Source organism: Zootoca vivipara, chromosome 4, assembly GCF_965207765.1.
Source record: "Zootoca vivipara chromosome 4, rZooViv2.hap1.1, whole genome shotgun sequence".
Classification (NCBI taxonomy): domain Eukaryota; kingdom Metazoa; phylum Chordata; class Lepidosauria; order Squamata; family Lacertidae; genus Zootoca; species Zootoca vivipara.
In genome coordinates, this window is record NC_142587.1 from 89,193,465 (window position 1) to 89,208,897 (window position 15,433).

Below are 15,433 nucleotides of genomic sequence, written 5' to 3' on the forward strand. Positions count from 1 at the left end.
CTTGCCCTGGCCTCTATGAACAAAGACCCACTGCTGGAAGTGCATTGCAGACATGTACTGAGAGTGCATAGGCACCGGAAAGCCCACTGTTGCTGGGATGTGGGTGGGCGTCACCAAATGTTGGGGGCATCAGACACAACTTGGCGGGGATCACGAACCTGGATCTGACCCTGAGCCTGTACCTTCCCTCGCCACATAATTTGCCCCACATAATGATGGAACATTTTTCCCTACCAAAAATTTAAAAGTGACTTTGAAAGGCTGCCTTTCCAAACTTTTCCCTAGGATGAATTCTGCTGTTTAAGTAATCCCACTGTGTGTTGTTTTTTTCATAGAATCATAGAATCGTAGAGTTGGAAGAGACCACAAGGGCCATCCAGTCCAACCCCCTGCCAAGCAGGAAACACCACCAAAGCATTCCTGACAGATGGCTGTCAAGCCTCTGCTTAAAGACCTCCAAAGAAGGAGACTCCACCACACTCATTGGTAGCAAATTCCACTGCCGAACAGCTCTTACTGTCAGGAAGTTCTTCCTAATGTTTAGGTGGAATCTTCTTTCTTGTAGTTTGAATCCATTGCTCAGTGTCCGCTTCTCTGGAGCAGCAGAAAACAACCTTTCTCCCTCCTCTATATGACATCCTTTTATATATTTGAACATGGCTATCATATCACCCCTTAACCTTCTCTTCTCCAGGCTAAACATACCCAGCTCCCTAAGCCTTTTTATGTTATTAATTTCAGGAAAATATTTTTTCTGACCTATAAATAACGACGGCCAATATTTCACCAATTCTTCTTATTCAATTTGCAAAGGATATGCTAGACAAAGAACAAATCACGGGTTAGGTTGTTTGGTAAAAAGCACCTTGTTCCCTACTGATTCCTGATGCTTCCCTGAAGCTCGGGCACTCAGTTATCTTGTTTCACGAAACAAGCTAATGGACTTCAGTTATGAAAACACCCATTGTTTGCTATACACCATGAATGCTCATCTATGACACTGGCAGTGGAGTGGCCATAATTTTAGTGAGACTTTAAAACATGAAAAATAGCAAGGTGTAGAAGAGAGAGGAAGGTGCCTCTGAGAACAGTGGAAATTTCTATGAGCTGCACATAATTTTTTTATGGCATGATTTCAGACCAGAGTCGTCCTTTCAAACTGAGTATAATTCTATAACTCTGCTGCTGGTTTTTAAGTACTAGTGGAAATCGATTTATTGCAATGATGTTACAACACTCCCACAAAGCACCTTAGCTCCGACCCCAGAGTCTATATTCAACTGCAAAGCGCATTAATCAATAATACCTGATCAACTCTCCTGTGTGTTTCGTCAAGACATGCAGCTTTTTCAAACTGTTTACTTTTCATACATTACTCTTTTCTTTCATACATTACTCTTTTCTTCCACCTTGTATTGATCCCTGGCAAGTCTGAGCAGCTAGGAAGCTGGTTCCTTCGCTGGTGGTATCAGGAAAGCAGGTTGGACTGGCACTAAAAAGCATTCAGGGAATCATAGAGTGGAACAGACCCCAAAGGTCCTCGAGTTCAACACCTGACAGGGCAGGAAATCTACTGCTATAACATCTCTGACAGGTGATCATCCATCTACTGCTAAAAAGCGTCAAAAATGAAAGCAAGTCCACCCCCTTCTGGGACAGTCTGTTGCATTGTCTTACTCAGGGTGTCGTGGACTGGTTGGATGCAGAGGAATGGTGGGAGGAACCAGATGGGAAACCAACAAGAGAAGATGGCACAACCCAGAGAGTGGTGGTAGCACAATGAAGTGGGAGAAGATTGAGAGGAGGAGGTGTTGGAAACTGAAGAGGCAACAGGACTTAGTGAGCTGGGAGAGTCTGTGGCAGAGAGAAGTCCGGAATCAGAGGCAGAAGATGGAGCAGAGGATGGGGGTGAGGGAGGCCAAGACACAGAGCTGAGTCAGGATAGTGAAGTGGGTGTCTCCCGTTCCGGCTGCAACAAGATCTTATCTCTGCTTTCAACCCAGAATCAGGAGAGGCATGAAAAGGTTGGAGGGGGCAGAGTTGCATGCAGATGCTTGGGAAAAGCCCTGGTGAGGAGGCGGGGACTTTCAGTCTCTGCAACTAATTTTCATGGAGGAAGGCCACTGGGAATGAGCTGCTCTGTTCATTAGGCTGAGAATCAGTCACGTTTGTGGAGATTGTGTTTTTGCTGACAAAGAGTTAGCTCCATCTTTGAACTGTGTGAATACTGACCAGCAGGGCAGCCAACATGGTAGTCTCCAATTGCTGTTGGACTACAACCCCAATCTTCCCTAGTCATGCTGGCTGAAGCTAAAGGTGGATTGCAGCAACTTATGGAGGGCAACACATCGGTACCTCATGGTCTAGCTGCTCATGCCATTATCAAGTTCTTCCTTCCATTAAACCAAAATCCTCTTTCTTGCCATATGAATCTTGTTTAAGGTCCTACCCTTGGGGAAAACCTGTATAACTCACATTAAATAGCTGACAGTGAGACAAATATTTGGCAGAAACTGAACTGAAACAGTAGGATGAAAACAGTGCTGACGGTAATGAATACAGATCGGAAGGGAAATCGCTGCCTTTCTACATCCCTAAGGTTCACAGGGGAGCATTTTTTTAAAAAAACTGCATTTCTTTATTTTAGGGATTCATACCCAACCCTTCAATAAAATTCCCACGGCAGCCTAGTAAATTTCAGAACACTGAAAACGTACACAAATATGCAAAAAATAAAAATAGCAAAATCAATAGCAGTGGCAAAAACAATAAACCCAGCCAAGAGAAAACAGCACAGCATGCCAGAGACTTGCTCATTATTGGAAATATACAGAGAAACTGCTCCACCAGCTAAGCAGTGTATTGGGGGGGGGGGGGGGATCCACTGTGTTCCCACCTCCTGAAAATCACATCACTGAATTGATGAAAAGTAACACGTGATTCAAGGATGTCACCCAAAACAACCTGCCTATGGCCCCTTCTCCTTTCTGCTATATAGGAAAGAGATCAGGGGGAGCTTGGCATTAGTTAACCTCCTCTGCAGCTGCCAAGAGACATAGACCAAGGAGCTAGAGATTCTAGAGATAATGGTTTGTTCCTACCATTATGGTGGACCTTGGGCCATCTTGCGACACAGAGGACATCCCCCCCCCCTACCATCTTGGAGGCAAATACAATGGATGTTCCTGGCCTCAGCCACAAACAGAAGCACCAGGTCTACAGGACCCAACTCCTAAGGTCCAAGGTCCCTCCCCCCCCATAAAATATTTGAGGGGGCTGGGCCCCCAAAAGTTGATGGGCATTGCCATTCAAATGGTGTCCATGGTCCATCTGACCAGGGGTGCCAACTTGAATAAAATATTGGGGGCAGGGCTTACCTGCCCCCGCCTCCAATATTTTATTCAAGTTGGCACCCCTGGTCAGATCACAGGCTTCCATTCTTATAGCTTGTGGTTGGGATTGGGGATATCCAACATGGCACCCTTCAGACACTGGTAGACTGCAACTCCCAGCAACCCTGACCACTTGGCATGCTGGCTAGACTGGTGGGAAATGGGAGTCCAATAGCATCTGAGCAGAACCGGGTTCGCTACACCTAATTGAAACCTTGTTTTCAAGGTTTAGATGATAGAAACTGTTCCTTAACGAACCTCTGGCATTGACTGTTCGGCCGGGCAAACAGGATTCTCTGAGGGAACAAGAATAACATATGTTTTCTGAAGGCTCTTTCTTGTTGGGCATTTGTTTTATGGAGCCATGTCATGTTTAGAAGGCAGGAAATGTAATGTGATAACACGCAGCCCATTACAAAGGAGCAGAACGTGAACGGACAAAAATCACTTCGTAAACATTTCTGATTTAGGGCAGAAGAAAAAAACCCGCTCAGCTAAATATTATGGTTTCAAGTGGAAGATTACTTGTGTGCGGTTTTAAAACATCCAAGCAGGAAACGACTTAGAACAGCGCAGGTTTCATTAAAAGGGGTGGGCGGGCATGAGCTCTCTTTTGTGCAACAGTGTTAATTAAAAATGGAAGTCATGCTCCAAATATGCACAGCACCAGCCAAGGTGACTTTAGTTAGGCGAACAGCACCCTTTGACAACAGATACTAGTCTCTCGCAGTGCTAAGAAGGCTCTGAAGCCATTCACCTTGTAAATGCAAATTTTCCAAGTCCAAGACAAATACATCATTACCATACTGATGGAATTTAGAGCTATTTCCTTTCCTCGGTATATGGGCAGCGTGTAACTTCACCTACGGTTACAAGAAATGCAGGCAGGCAAAAAAGCATTGGGGGGGGGCAGTCATCAATGACACTACATTAAAGGAGCCAATCTTCACATTCTGAAAAGGACCACCTACATTTCCTCAATTAGGATGCAATGACAGCCCACGGTTTGATATTAAGAGTACAAGGAATGGAGAGCCTCAGATCTACGTGCTTCTTCGGCACCTTCCCTCTCTCAGCATGCAAGCGAAGATCAGAAGCTTCCCTTTTTACTTTGCAGCACAGTCGACCCTTGGTTCTCGAACGTCTTGCGACTTGAACGTTTCGGCTCCCGAACGGCGCAAACCTGGAAGTGAGTGTTCCAGTTTGCGAATGTTCTTTGGAACCCAAACATCCGACACGGCTTCTGATTGAGTGCAGGAAGCTCCTGCAGCCAATCGGAAGCCGTGCCTTGGTTTCCGAACCTTTTCGGAAGTCGAACGGACTTCCAGAAGGGATTCCATTCAAGATCCAAGGTATGACAGTACACCCATCTGCCTATTCATCCCTATACAATGAACAATGGATTGCACAAACCATTGTTCTCCCCCCCCCAAGCCAAGTCGGGGGCCCCAAACACAGTATGTCTTGAGATAAACCAAGAGGAGAAATTTCTTATCTCCTTCTGCTACTCACGAAGGAGTACAAGGACACATGTGAGTTTAATGTGTGCCACCGCTCGTTTCTGAAGGGACAAACCATAGTCTGCCGTTATGTCAACTGAACCAACTAGGCTACCTCAAAAGATGGCCTTCTACATGTAGAAGAAGTTTAGAAGAAGGGCTACACTACAGAAACTGTGAATACAGTGAAGCTAAATCCGAATGTGCTGCTTATTGGCATGTGAAGTGTTATTAAAACACTGTGTAAACATTTGCACAAGCTCTAATGCGAAGCATTTAGAGAAGACTACTAGCGGCTATTTTTTCTTCCTTCTCAAAGTCCTTTCATTTCCACACAAGCAACCATAGCTCCAAGCATGTTGCGTAAATCCCATAACTGCTCTTGGCGTTAGCAGGTGGATCACAACCTGTGCTCAGGTATTCCAGAGGGAACTGTATTTATTTTTGAGGTTTTTTTTGTTTTATGTACCACGCATCTCCCAAGGAGTAGAAAGAGACATACACAGAGCTCCACTTCACCATCCACACTACAATAACGTTAGCCTGAGAAACAGTAACTTGTCCATAGACACTCAATCTAACTTTGGTTCAGCTGCAGCTCGAGAGTCCAAATATCAAATTTGTCTACCAAAAAAACCACACACACAGCTCTAGGTATCAAGCTCATACATGGGGAACCAGCCGCCTTCAGATATGGTGAGATGATAACTCACATCATCCTGACCATTGGCCATACTGGCTGGGGTTGATGGGAGTCGGAGACCACCAGCAACAGGTTCGCTACCCCTGTGATAGATAATACTTTCTCTCTCTCTCTCTCTCTCTCTCTGTGTGTGTGTGTGTGTGAGAGAGAGAGAGAAAGAGAGAGAGAGAGAGAGAGAGAGAGAGAGAGAGAGAGAGAGAGAGAGAGAGAGAGAGAGAGCGCTTCCTATCTTCAAGGACAGAAAGACATTTTTTCCAACTGTTGCTCATAAAAAAGATTCCTAATGCATTCATATCCTCAAGAGACGGGGGTTAATGTATTGAGTCTGTCTTCAACTAGATGAAACTTCAGATCATTCCAGCTCTAAGGCTCTAGGATACTATTTCCTAATCATGCTCGTTAACATTCAAAAAGTGGCCTTTTTAAGTTCAGAGACCAGGGTCTTTAAATCAATAATTTAAAACGTCAAAGTGAGCACGTGGGGTACTCCACTCGACTGCCCGACAGAGTCTGGTGACAGAACGCAAGCAAGCTGTAGAATTTTAAGTCCTTGTCAAACGCTGAAGTCTAAATAACTCAATACAATGTGATGTGCCCACAAAAGTGACAGTGACTCCATATGTCCTAAATCCACAGCGTATTCTTTTGCTCTTTTCTTTTCCAAAGGCTGAGCACATTCTGAGCATATTCCTATCCATCCTCACTACACTGCCAAATGCACGGCCCTCTGAGCTACGTATGTAACATGTAAATAAAGAGACACCAGCAACTTTTTGTTGCTATCTAGCCTTTTCAGAATATGCTGCATGGGCTCAAATGTGCATATTCCCTTAAAAAAAAAATCTTTTGCATCACATCCACAATTGCTTTTCATTTCCACATGCCACAAAAATGTTTGCAAACTTCCTCCCTGGTTTGGGAGACTTTATCTGATTCAGCAAATATGTTTTGGAACAGAAAAGCACAGATATTTTCAGCGTTCAGGCATAAAAGTAAGTATCACAGGAAAATCTAGAAGCTGCCCTAGACTACCAGGAAACATGTTTAGATGGTTTTAGCAAAAGACACCCCACAAAACACTGACCAGGAAACAACCCTCTCAAAGACACACTTCTTCGCATCTGAAGAAGTGTGCATGCACACGAAAGCTCATACCAAAATAAAAACTTAGTTGGTCTTTAAGGTGCTACTGAAGGAATTTTTTTATTTTGCTTCGACTCAGACCAACACAGCTACCTACCTGTAACACAAAATATAGTTAAGGAAAAGGCAGGGACAGAGCGACAGGGCATGTAGGACTGAGGAAGAAGATTTGATTCAGTTCACATTTAAAGGCCAATCTACCCAACTTGCACTTTCTGAAACGATTTGTGAACTAAAAAAAACCCACCGTCATCTTCCAAAATTCACACTTCTCCAAATTTTGCACTGCGGTTCTTCAGCCATGCGATGTGTGGAAAACTCCGTAAGGTAAAGTGTGCTTTAAAATGCATGTGCTGGTGAAAATAGTGTGTAAAACCACGTATATTATATTGGCAAAAGCTGCTTTGCAAAAGTATGTATATTGGCCAGTGCTGTGTACAAATATGTGTGTAAAAGGTAAAGGTAAAGGGACCTCTGACCATTAGGTCCAGTCGTGGCCGACTCTGGGCTTGCAGCGCTCATCGGCGTACAGCTTCCAGGTCATGTGGCCAGCATGACAAAGCCGCTTCTGGCGAACCAGAGCAGTGCATGGAAACGCCGTTTGCCTTCCCGCTGTAGCGGTACCTATTTATCTACTTGCACTTTGACGTGCTTTCGAACTGCTAGGTTGGCAGGAGCTGGTACCGAGCAACGGGAGCTCACCCTGGCGCGGGGATTCGAACCACCGACCTTCTGATCGGCAAGCCCTAGGCTCAGTGGCTTAACCCACAGCGCCACCCACGTCCCAAAAATGTGTGTACCTTGCACTAAAATGCTGGTGAATCTTCACGAGACTCTTTAGAAAAGTCATCGTAACCGATATAGAAATGTAAGAGAACTAAACTTAAGGTGAAAAACTGAGAAAGGCCACAACTGACAGATTCACCCATCTTTAATCACAAGACATGATATTGTTACGCTACAATGGTGGTTTCAGACTTGTCCCTGCATAGGTTTCTATGTGAAAAGGAAAGAGGCGGATGCCTTCAGTCAGCAGCAAGGACCTCAAGACTGGAGAAGACTACTTCAAATTGTGAGATGATCAAGTCCTCAGTGTAAGTTGGCACAGCCTCAGTAGAATGGCCACTCTTCGGGTGCCCAAAGTCCCTGCCTGCTTCATCTACTGGGCAGCTCCCCGCAGACTCACTCCTTCATAGGTGGGAATATGTTGGATGGAATCTCTACTGCAACTGTAGTTGTGTCTGTCACTGCGGCCATCACCGGCTCCTGCAAAGACCAGCTCTTTCTTTCATCCCACCCCAATTTCCGCTGGCTGCAGCGGAACTTGTTCAGCCCGAGGAAAGTGTCTACAGACAGCAGTTCACCAACAGTCCCAACACCACTCCTGCCCCGGCTGTGTTTAATTCTGACCGGGTCAGGTGCATTGTGCGGTTGAGTGAGCATTAGAAATTTGCCAGGCGCCTTTTGCACCTGACTATCATCCGCTTGCAACCAAGTGAAGATGCCCGGGTGCCAGGATGGTGCCTGACCGTCTCCACCGTCTGGAGGTACATGCCTGGGGATCCTTGGATCTTGACTGTTTTCGCAAAGCCCAGAACGCATCCTCTCCAGCTCTGTATATTGGTCCACCAGGGACTCGAGATGCCGTCTGGTTCAAAGGTCTACCTGGGCCTGCAAAATCTGCAGTACTTGGTTTTGCAGCCTTCCTTGGTCTGCAAAAAATTGGCTGCTCTCCAAGGACTTGCCAGCCTTGCAATGCAAGCTGGCAAGCTGTGCATAAATGTGTATATGTACATAAATGTGTATATATTCAGCCTCCATTGACAACTTCAAACTTTACACAGACGCGGATATATATTAAAAGCCTCCACCGCAGTAGCATTCCTCCCTTACAGAAGCTGACGCTTGTGACACACAAGAGTAACTACTATGGGCATAATACATTTCTATATGTCATTTTCTAAAAAGGAAGCCTGAAACAGATTTTGGCATTCGAAAGCTGGAAGCTTTATGAACGGAATTTCAATAAAGCCAAGGCGACCGCAAAAAATAAAAAAAGCTCAATTTTGCACCTGTCCCATGAATTTATGTCCAAATGATATTGTAGTATTATCTGTGCTTTCTACGCCTCAGAGACAATGACTTTATTTTATTAAATGAACTGGGAGATATATTGCTCGTCTAAAAGAAAAATGTTTATAAAGGAACCTCAAGGAGCCTTCCTATGCATGAGGCAGAAAGCTACTGCTTGCTTATCAACAGCCTTTGCCAGGAGGCCATCACCAAAGTAAGTTCTGAGAACAAATGCTGACACAGCAGGTTTTATGTGTGGGCTGGTTCAGATCTGGAAGCTTAAGGAATACAGTTCCTTCATGGGGAAAGGTATGTGTGGACAGCCATCTGCCTGGAAGCCATCTCAGATGAAAATTGTGCCATGTATGTATGTTTTTGTTTGTTTGTTTGTTTGTTTGTATGCATGGATAGATGGATGGATGGATGGATGGATGGATGACAGGACTCCTCTCTGACATTGTTTTTTCCCATGGAGCTATTTATTATTATTATTATTATTATTATTATTATTATTATTATTATTTACTTGTTTGCAACATTTGTACATAGATTCTCTATAATAGTTCCCAAAAATCTTTTTGATAAATGACAACAACAACAACAACAACAACAACAACAACAACAACAACAACAACAACAACAACAACAACACAGTTCCTTCATGGGGAAAGGTATGTGTGCACAGCCATCTGCCTGGAAGCCATCTCAGATGAAAATTGTGCCATGTATGTATGTTTTTGTTTGTTTGTTTGTTTGTTTGTTTGTTTGTTTGTATGCATGGCTAGATAGATGGATAGATGGATGGATAGATAGATAGACAGGACTCCTCTCTGACATTGTTTTCTTCCATGGAGCAATTTATTACTACTACTACTACTACTATTTATTTACTTACTTGTTTGCAACATTTGTACATAGATTCTCTATAACAATTCCCGAAAATCTTTTGATAAAGGGTGGTATATAAATGGAAAACAACAACAACAACAATCCCCAACAACAACAACAACAACAACAATCCCATTTCCAGCTGTATAGTTGAGGGTGAATGTGGTGGGATCATGGTCCCAGGTCTTTTCCTCCTTTTATATATTTTATTTATGATTTTCAGTTTTATACATTTCAATAATGTTACAATCATTCTGACATTTCAAAACTTGATCCCCCCCCCCCCCCGTGGATCCTTATATTTATTTTTCATATTTCTGCATATCCAAATGGACTTAATTTGCTGATTTATTCCTCTGCTTTAAATATATACTCTTAAAAAACTGCAGGTTATTACAATAATCCTGCCAATATTCTTATCTGTTTACAATTTCTTTTCCATATTCCATAAGCCATTCCCAGGACATTTTTTTTTCCAGAACGTGAGCTATGGCATCAGTGGCAGAACTCCTAGGGAAACCAAAGGTTCTGCCCAGAAGCCAAGGCCAGTGGAAGATGGGCCACAGAGCTTCCTTCAGCGGCATGGGAGGGGGGCCATCCACGCAGAGACCGCGTCTTGCGATGGAACCATCTATCGCATGATCAACCCTGCCATGCCTCAGGATGCTGAGAGGGGTATATGCCCAATGCCTGTGGCCAAATCCTACCTACATCTGGAACCAATAGAGCTGTGGCCAATTTATTTAAATACCAGAACGCTGTCTTTTCCAGTTTGTTCACCTTCTCACAACGCACATGGCTTCCGGGGGTGGAACTGCAAAGTGTTTCGCAAGCTGAACTGATGCAGTCAGTGGTAAAAAGGTAAAAGTAAAGGACCCCTGACAGTTAAGTCCAGTCGCAGACGACTTGGGGGTTGCAGCGCTCATCTCGCTTTACTGGCCAGGGGAGATGGCATTTTTCCGCAGACAGTTTTTCCAGGTCATGTGGCCAGCATGACTAAGCCACTTCTGGCGAAACCAGAGCAGTGCACGGAAACGCCGTTTACCTCCCTGCTGGAGCGGTACCTATTTATCTACTTGCACTGGTGTGCTTTTGAAATGCTAGATGGGCAGGAGCTGGGACCGAGCAACGGGAGCTCACTCTGTCGTGGGGATTCGAACCGCCGACCTTCTGATCAGCAAGCCTTAGGCTCAGTGGTTTAGACCACAGCGCCACCCCGTCCCATGCAGTCAGTGGTAAGCGCCACTAAATTCAGTGGCTGTTACTCCTAAGAAACTGCATAGGATTGCAATCAAGCTTCCCACAGGCATCTGGTTAGCCACTGTGAGAACAGGAAGCTGAACTAGGTGGGCCATTGGCCTGAACTATGTACTTATGCTGTGCCTTATGTTCTTATGTTGACCTTACTAAATTGATATGGTGATGTGCAATGCTTAGAGATGTGTCTGTGTCTGTTCCTCCCTCTCTCTCTCTCTCTCTCTCTCTCTCTCTCTCTCTCTCTCTCTCTCTCTCTGTGTGTGTGTGTGTGTGTAATAATGAATCCACAGTGCTACCTGCATTTTTCAACTCTCCTCGGGGGGCTATGAAGGTAGGGCTGTCATTCTGAGCTCCTTCGCAAGTTATTGCAACACCACAGCCAATAATTCCACATGAAGCCTAGCTGCAAGTTCTGTGACATTGCTCTGTCAACCTCACCAATTAAATCTAAGAAGTCTTAAAGCTAGCATTGTGGGGAGGTTTGGTGCTACAGCCACCAAACTGTGCACTTCCTTTCAGAATAGGCTCACCTAAACATGGCATTACAACAGGGGTCCCCAGACTACGGCCCGGGGGCACATACGGCCCCCGATGCTCTTTTATGCGGCCCCCAGGGACCCCCGCTGCCACCGCCCGCTCTTACCAGCGCGGTGCGGCGCAGCTGCCGACTTCCGACCCGGAAAAGCAACGGAAATAGCTTGTGCACACGCGCAAGCGTCATTTCCGGTGCGCTTCCAGGTCGGAGGAGGCTTCTGCACATGCGCACAAGCTATTTCCGGCGCTTTCCAGGTCAGGAGTGTGCCAGAAATAGCGTTTGCGCATGCACATGGACGCGCGCAGCCGCACACCCCCGTGTGCGCTCCCCCACCCCCCGGCGCACCACGCAATCGGCGCGGCGGGCATTCGGCCCAAAGCCGGGTAAGTTTGTGGACCCCTGCATTACAACTTTCTAGGAGAAATCCACCAAGCCTTTGGCTAGCTAGCAGATACATAGACAACTCTTTGTGTCCTGTTAAACAAGGTTCTGCAAATCCTCAGTAGCCCAATTCACTCCTTTTGAGGTACTCTATCGTTCAGTATATACTGTATACCAGGGTAACTTACTTCTGTACACAAAACATCGCAAGACTAAATGCAGAAAGAAGACAAACCCTCTTTTATAATCTTTACACAAGCATTGACTTTCTTGGTTGCAACTCAAGATTCACAACATAACCCAAAGTGCCAACGCTTCCATAAACAAACCCAAGATTTCCACAGTGGCTCGAACTTCAGCCAGCTCTAGACTCAAAGCAAACTGCACAGATTAATTGCCAAAGTTAAGACTCCTCTCCCCCTGCCACCCTCTCTGGTGATGAGAATACAAAGCATTCATCTGCCTTCACCTCTGAGCGTTCTTCTTCTTCCAAAGCCCCAACTTATTGGAACAATTATAGCAAGAAAGCATCTATGCAACTCTATGCAAAAATGTTCCGTATCCAAGGAAACTGTGACGGTGAAATTAGAGAGTGCTACGTTTGCCGTAACTCCTAAATCACCACCGAGAATTTCCAAAGCTTTTGGACCCTTTATTAGTGTGAAAACTGTCAGTGCTACTAGCGCTGTGATAGCTTAAACATGCTGCAAACCCAGGGAAAGGGGGTGGTGATAGCAGAATTGCTAACAAGGTACCTTTCAAGAACGGATGCTATTGTTTGGTGTGTAGAAGCAAACGCCTTAGCATCTTGTTACGGAGTTAATGGCAGGAAATATCACACATCAGATGCATACATGAAGCTGTTGTAGCCATTCTTTACAGTGTTAACTCCCCGTTTTTTAAATTAAAAAAACAAGAAAATGCGTCTTTTCGTTACCAGAAACAGTTATAACACCCCAGCAAGCAGCAAAAGAACACAATGGTATGTTTACGTTTGCCCACAGATCACAAAGGGAGGTTGTAACAGGACAATTTAACTCAAGGAATACGGTGTTGGGTCTGAAAGTTTTGTGCTTTCCTTTTTTTATATACTTTGGCACTGTCACTAGTCTCCAGGTAGCCTCAGAAGGCTGATTGCCTTTTTCCAATTGCAGATCATTCGCCAGCTATGGACGCTTTTGGACACAGGTGACTTGCTCCACAGCGGCTGTCCTAGAAGACAACTCGGGAACTTCAACTGGTCCAAAATGCAACGGCCAGATTCTTAGCAGGGGTTTCCTTCAGAACTCACATAACCTGCATTCTAAAACTGCTACACTGGCCACCAGTTCGTTTCTAGGCCCGATTTAATGTGCTTACAATGGTGTTTAAAGCCCTGAAAGACTTAGGTCCCCAAAATATCTGAAAGACCACGTCCTTCCCGACGGAACAGACCCTCCCAGGTGCTAGAATCAGCAGAGGGGACCCTTTTCGTAGCTCCAGCTATCCCAGGCCGGCCCACACACAAGGCAGGGTGAAGCAGCCACCTCAGGTGACCTAAGCCCCCCAAACAACATCAGCATTGGTGCCGATTTCCAGCAAGATTTCATCAAAATATCGGGAGATCTCATGGAATGTGGGAGATCATGCCAGAAATTGGTACTCCCCTGCACGTCCCTCAAAAGTTTTTTTTTTTGGGGGGGGGGGTTAGCCCAGAAGTTGTGTCAGCCCTTAAATTGTAGAATTCATGAAGAAGTAGTTATTCATGAAGAAGAAGAAGAAGAAGAAGAAGAAGAAGAAGAAGAAGAAGAAGAAGAAGAAGAAGAAGAAGAAGATTTTATTTAAATTATTCTATCCCATTCTATCAGTGTTATGAGAGCTAGGGGCTAAACGACACCTTAAGCAGAGGTCATGGGTGCAGAAACGGAATGTCTAAGCATGCTTTTTAATAATAAAAATAATATTTGGTTTTATTTATGTCCTTTACAGTGTTGTCATGGCCTAATTTGTATTGAAATTGTCCTCTGTTTATCCCTGTGTTATCCTTCTTTGATCAGTTGTATGAGTCGTTTTGGTCTGTGACCGTTTAATAAAATTTGATTTGATTTGATTTGGTCTTTTTAATAACAAGAGTACAAAGCTGAAAATGAATGAACTGCAGCTGAAATGTTATGTTCGTTGTTCACATGGTCTAGTCCAGGCATCCCCAAACTTCGGCCCTCCAGATGTTTTGGACTACAATTCCCATCATCCCTGACCACTAGTCCTCTTAGCTAGGGATCATGGGAGTTGTAGGCCAAAACATCTGGAGGGCCGCAGTTTGGGGGGTGCCTGGTCTAGTCCTTCCCTTGCCCACCCCCCTAATATTCTTAAGAGGGTCTCTTCTCCAGTCTTCAGCGAGTAGCTAGAAGTGGGGAGGCAGAAAAAGGTCCTCCTTTCCTTCCACTCCGCAGTTTTAATTTGAAATCTTAGGGCGCAGTACTGCGCCCAGAGCTCATGCTAATGAAATTCCCTGTCGCAAAATGTGCCTAGCCCTAGAACAATGGGAGTTTCGAATACTGTTCCATCCATATAACAGGATGAGTTAGATAGCTTAGTGACTGGCTTCATGCCCGAGTGGGGATTTCAACCCTGCTTGAAACTGCACCACAACAGCTCAAAGACTTCTTCCAAGAGCACTGTTGGGTTACTCTTCCAACCCACAGTTCCTTAAGCACATACCATTTGCGGGGTATAAAAAAATATAAAAATGTTGTTGTTGTTGTTGTTGTTGTTGTTGTTAAAAGAGGACAGGCTTTTAGCAGCTAGATCACCTTTTCTCCCTGTTGTTTGCTACAGGTCTGGTGCACCGCTCCATTTTATATCAGCAAACTTTGCTTTCGTTTCTTTCTTTCTTTTAAAAAAGCCAGACAGCGCCTGCGGGGTATCGAACTGCCGTTAAGCAATTGGTGAATCTGCAAAGATTGTTCCGAAGTAACCGCTAGGCTAAGCTGGCCTGCAAACTTTGCTTTCTTGGTGCATAGTTCTTGTTCCAGATTAGCAAATGTTCAGCTTCAACAGCCCTGCCCAGATGTTGATCCCACCCTGCAATCCACTAATCTCTTCCCTGCTGTTGCAAACTGCTTCATCTAACACATACCTCAAACCTTTGTTGTTCAAACAGGTTTCTTTATCCACTCAAGCTTTGCAACTCACCTTGACACCATCCTTGCTGATCTTTCCTTACTTATCTACTTTGTCAAGATTTCAGGATTTTCTTAATCTTTTTTTCTTGAAGACTGTACATTGTACACCTCTCTACACAGCATCTCTACACAGAAAAATTTTCTCAGAACTTTGGATTTGAAAGATGGGGATTTGCCTTGCTCATCTCTCGTAATATGTGAGCAGGTTGCTTGAGGTCCAGCAATATGACCCATCCCACACAGTCCCTCACCCTTTCTGCTACAGAGAGTTTATAACCTCTGGTTTGATTTACAGTGGTGCCTCGCTTAACGAATGCCCTGCTTAACGAAATTTCCGCTTAACGAAAGGATTTTTCGAGCGGAGCTTGCCTCGCTAGACGAATGCGTTTTACGAAAAA

General features: G+C 44.8%; 1 protein-coding gene across 5 annotated transcripts in view; it reads right to left on the reverse strand.

Annotated features, from left to right (window-relative positions):
• FAT3 (FAT atypical cadherin 3) overlaps positions 1-15,433 on the reverse strand; it is a 452,709-nt gene that overhangs the window by 337,061 nt on the left and 100,215 nt on the right. The gene's annotated exons all lie outside the window — the stretch shown is intronic.